Source organism: Nuphar pumila, chromosome 4 (genome assembly GCF_984573655.1).
Source record: "Nuphar pumila chromosome 4, dmNupPumi1.hap1.1, whole genome shotgun sequence".
Lineage (NCBI taxonomy): Eukaryota > Viridiplantae > Streptophyta > Magnoliopsida > Nymphaeales > Nymphaeaceae > Nuphar > Nuphar pumila.
Window position 1 is genome coordinate 115307381 of NC_143252.1, and position 6000 is coordinate 115313380.

Genomic DNA, 6000 nt, shown 5'->3' on the forward strand with positions numbered 1-6000 from the left:
TGGGCGGCCCAATGGGCCAAGCCGACCCAGCCTGCCATGGGCTAGGTTGGGTCATGGTTTTAGGCCCTGGCCAAAACCCAGCCTGTTATATACATCGGCCGACCCACGGGCTATTGGATCGGCCTAACGGGCCTGAGCTATCTAATTATTCTTTTAATAATCTAAAAATTAAAAAATTTAATTAATTACATAGTAATTTGATAACTATTACTATTTACTTAATTAATTGTATTAATTTTATGAAAACCTGAAAGATAATTGATTGAGTACATGAAAACTTGTTAATTATTATTATTTACCTAATTAGTTGTACTGATTTTATGAGAAAGAGAAAGATAATTTTATGGGCCTGGGTTTATTTAGAAATTAAGTATTCTGAAATTTTTTCTCCATCATCTTAATCGTGCAAACTACAAGTCCTGCATCAAGTAACCAGCAGGGCAGTGCAAACTACAAGTCTCCATCATCTTCTTGTTTAGTTTCTTGCTGGTGTTGTTCAAGTCTTAAAGATTCATCATGGGTGGTGCAAAATCACTGATATTGATCGATGCTGATTTTTGTTTGTTTTTTATGTTTGTTTTTCTTGTCTTTTGTTTAATGAGGCATAGAGATAGAGAGAGCATCTTTTGTTTAGTTTCTTGCTAGTGTTAGTTGTTCAAGTCTTCACAATTCATCATGTCCTATGCCCACCCCTAGACATACGTTAAGAAATAAAGAAAAAACAGTTTTAAAAAGTTATATGGAGGTTTTTTAATTAGGCAAGGAAAAACTGGTGGCATAGGGTGATTGATGAACATTATTTTTGCTTTGTGTGGGTCAAAAATCATATCAGTGGATTAAAGAAACCATGTTGTGTTGCAACAAAGTAGTGATGGGAGTGTAGTGAAGCTTGGTGAGCAAGAAATACCGGTGGATGATTGTTTCAAATATTTGGGATCTATCATTCAAAAGTATGAAAATATTGATGAAAATGTAAAATATAGGATAAAGGTTTGGTGGATGAAATGGAAAAGTGCAACTGAAGTGTTGTGCGATCGTAGAATGCCATTGCAGTTAAAGGGAAAATTTTATAGGACGACTATTAGGCCCGCTTTACTATATGGTATGGAATGTTGGGCTGCCAAGAGACATCATATTCAAAAAATGAGTGTAGCTGAGATGCGTATGCTGAGATGGATGTGTGAAAATACAATAAAAGATAAGATTCAGAACGAGGAGATACGTAAGAAGGTAGGTATTGCACCCATTGAAAATAAGATGAGAGATAATCGTTTACGGTGGTTTGGACATATTCGGCGAAAGCCTAATGATGCTCCAGTTAGAAGGATGGAGAAATGGGAAAATATATTATTTAAAAGAGGTCGGAGTAGGCCTAGGAAGACATGGATGGAGGTGATAGGAAAGAATATGAATGCTTTGAACCTCACCGAGGACATGGCATTGGATAGAAATGATTGGAGGAGAAGGATTCATGTGAAAGACCCAGAATGATTTTCTTTTTTAGTTCATATCGCCGACCCCAATTGTTTTGGGATGAAGGCATAGTTGTTGTTGTTGTTGTTGATGATGATGTTGATTTATTAGTTCAAATGATATGTTGTGGCCGAAATATGAGCTTTTGATTTAGATACTTTGAATATTATTAAATGTGAAATTTTGAATTTCATGTTTTTTTATTTAATTCATTTTTTGGTATTTTAAGAATTAATTTATTAATTTTATTCAAAATCACCTACAAATGATTTTGGGCCAAACCGGGTCAGACCCAATCCGACCCGCTTTACATTGGCTCATTGGCCGGGCCAATGGGCTGCCCTTCAAACCTGAGCTCATTAAGAATCAGGTCAAAATCTGATCCTTTAAGTAAATGGGTGGGGTGGGTCCCATGCTCACCCCTAAGCTAAATCACAAAGTTCAAAACGATTTACTATTTTTAATGAGTTTGAATAAGTACTTTTCAATTTTAAAGAGGCAATAGAAGAAACCAAAAAGGAATCATAGTTTCCCACTTCAGATTTCAAGAAAAGTTTGGCCTACATTTAAAATTGAAAAAAAAAAGTGTGGTTATATTTGAAATTATAGGCAAAAGGTTAGCCCTAAATGAAAATTTTCATATTTTCTTACGACCAAATGCGACAAACTCGATACGGTCTCTTGAGACTCGGTTAGCTCATACCCGATTCTAAAGTGGATTATGCGCTTTCTTTTTTGGGGAAGTGGTCTCTGAGATGGATGAGGAAACCACATCGGATACAAATAGACATGGTTTCGTGTAGGGGTGTCAACAGGTAGGGTTTGGTTTGAACCTAGGTAGAATCACACCCAAACTTGCAGAGTTCAGACCTAGGTCCAAGCAGACACACTATAAAAAAACCATACCCAGACCCTATAAAGATTACATGAACCAGACTCAAACCATAACCAATACAATAATATTTTATATTTTTTTCAATTAAAAAATTATGGATCTTAATTAGTTGAAACTCTGGTTGAACTCGGGTTTGGTATGAAATTTCACAAACCATATTCGATTGAACCGACTTCATATATTAGTCGGGCCCTTCAAGTTCGACACAGATTTTAATTGGACCTTCTTCTTTATCACCAAACCCATACCATATAGGATTTGGTACGGGTCGGGTCCGGGTCAAACCTGACCCATTGACACCCCTAGTTTCGTGAAACTTGTTTCTTACGTGTCGATCGTGTCTGAGGACCGTTGTACTTTTCGAACCGTTTCATTGTTTTCTAACTTGGTACAAGATGTTATCAACTTTGCCTTTTTTAATTAGTTTTCTAAAACCAACTGACTCGTGGGCACAGGTACAGACCAGAGCATATTTGATTCGAACTGTATGCAACAGACCTGAATCTGAGTCTCACACTGAATAAGATCCAACGACCAAGAGTTTAATATGGACCTGAAATTGAATGGTAGTGGGTGCATTTGGTTTCAAGAGGTGGGTTGCTCCCATTGCAATCGAGAGTGAGGTGACCAAGGCAACCCTCGTCCGCGGGTGCAGATTCCTGCGAGCTCGGTGGAGCAGTTGAGGCACGCCAAATGCAAAAGGGCATGGAGAGTGGCCGGTTGGACCCTTGTCCCTATCCAGTGGAGGCCAGGAATGCGTATTAAATTTGAAGTTTTGATATGGATTCGCCAGTTGAATTTTTTAAATCCATTGAAAAACTTAATAGATTGTTAACTTGTTTGTGCTAAATCATTGAATGAACAGAATCTAAAACTTGATGTTGTAGCGTACCTGAATTCTTTTGTACTTTAGTAGATCTTCACAGATATGATCTTTCATAATCTCTATATATGGCTTTGCCTTCTTCTCTAAACTTAATAAGAGATGAAAAATTTTCTCTTGATGATGATGGGGAGCCTGAAGAGAATCACCACTATATATGATTTGGGGACCATAACCTAATTGTAATCAAATTATAGTTTATTTTTAATTCAGCCTATCATAAAATTGAAAATTAGCAGATAAGGGCACATGAGGTCTCTACACATAATAAGACCATATCATATGAGATACCATATGACCCAACCGTATGTGATCACTTTATATGGGTCTTAACCTTAGGCAACATATAATGTGTGATTAAACATATGTAGGCCTATATGATTTATCTAACAATCTCTCACTTGGGCTACATATGTCATTTTACAATCACATATTATAACCTTATGAGCTCAAAAACATTGTCTTATCAAACGATATCTCTAACAATTTGGTTTATTGATCATGTCAACATAGAACCAAAGTAGTCTTCATTACAAATATCATAATTAGACTCATAAATGATCACATATATTAACATAACCAAACAACATACATCGAGTATGGATGTGAAGCATGAAAATTACATGTAATATGATTCAAACATGCCTATTTCCAACTGGTCCTTATTCAATAGTGAGATCACAACAAATGAGTACAAAACAAAACTGAAACCTGAACTTTATACTGATGTGGTAAAATAAAATTTTATTATATCATAGAATGTCCAAATACAAACTTTCACTAAACGAGCATATCATTAAATGATATAACACCCATTGGAGCAGTATGCCCATGAAAGACCTTGGGTGGCAAACCTTTGGTAAGCAGATCCGCAATCATGGAGTTTGTGCCAATATGTTCTATAGATATCTGATCATTTTGTACTCTTTCTTTGACAATAAGGAACTTAATGACAATATGTTTTGACTTCGATGAGCTGCTATTGTTATTAGAATATAGTACTGCCGAATTATTGTCACAAAATAATTTTAGCGGTCTCTCAACATTATCCAAAATCTGCAACCATATGACAAAATTATGTAACCATATTTCATGATTGAATGCCCCATAACAGGCTACAAACTCTACTGTCGTGAAAAAAGATATGAGTTTCTTCTTGGCACTCCTCCAAGAAATAGCTCTCTCGACCAACAGAAAAATATAACCTGATGTATAAATGTGACTATCTTGGCATCCAGCAAAGTCAGAATCAGAATACTCATTGATGTTCAATTAATCTGACTTCATGTATATGAGCATATGACATTTTATTCTTTGCAAGTACAACATAACCTATTTAGCTGTTTTCTAATGATCCATACCTGAGTTACTAAGATATATGCCTAACATCCCAACAATGTTTGTTATATTCGGATATGTACACACTTGAGCATACATAAAACTCCATACAACAAATGCATAGTGAATCTTTTCTATATCCTTAATTTCAAACTGGTGTTTGGGGCACCGAGCGAGACTAAACTTATCTTCCTTAGCAACAGGGGTGTCACATGGTTTACAATTCTTCATGCCAAATCTACCAAGAATCCTTTCGACATAGCTCTTTTGTGATAACCCAATAATACCCCAAGAACGGTCTCAATATATCCGAATTCCTAATATAAAAGAGGTGTCACCAAGATCTTTCATTTCGAAATTCTTTGTCAGAAATCTCTTGGTTTCGTGCAATATACCTATATCATTACTGGTAAGTAATATGTCATCGACATATAAAACTAGGAAAATATACTTACCCTAACAAAACTTATCGTATATGCATTCATCAACCATATTTATCTTCAAAACAAATGAGAGGACAACTTGATGACATTTAAGATACCATTGACGAGAATCCTGCTTAAGACCATAGATGAATTTCTTTAATTTGTAAACAATTGCTTTTGCATTGCTTAACATAAAATATTCTGGTTGCACCATATATAGTGTCTTATTAATGTCACCATTAAGGAATGCAGTCTTTACATCCATCTGATGCAACTTTAAATCATAATGAGGCACAAGTGCCAACATAATTCTAAAAGTGTCTTTCGTAGAAACTGAAGAGAAAGTCTTTGTATAGTTAATGCATACCCTTTGAGTAAACCCTTTTGCAACATGACCTGCCTTATATTTTTTCACATTACCCATCGAATCTCATGATTTTAAATATACATTTGCAACCAATGAGCTTTACACCTTCAGGTAATGGGATAAGATCTCATACGTCATTGTCTTTCATGTATTTAATCTCCTCATGTATTGCATCAATCCACTTTTGAGAGTTAGAAATCTTTATAGCTTGATGGAAGTTGATTGAATCATCTTCCCTTAAGCCAATATCACCCTCATGTTCTTAGAGAAAAATGATATAATCATATGAAATTGCTCTTCTCCTCTCTCTAGTAGATTTTCTTAATGTTACTTGTTCTTGTGTTACTTGAGGTGTTTCTTGAGGTTGTTGAGTTTGTACTTCAGGAGTAAAAGTATGATTTTGAATAGGGAGATTTAAAGAATTGTCGTGTTCTGGATTTGTTGGAACAATGTCAGGAATAGAAATCTAGTTATTGTCAACAATAACTATATGAAGAGAAACAAATTCTTATTCAAAAGCAATGTCTTTTACCTTATCACTCTCTCCAAACTTAGCATTCTCGAATAAACAAATGTTTCTCGTCTCAAAAAATGACTTATTCATAGAGTCATAAAATTT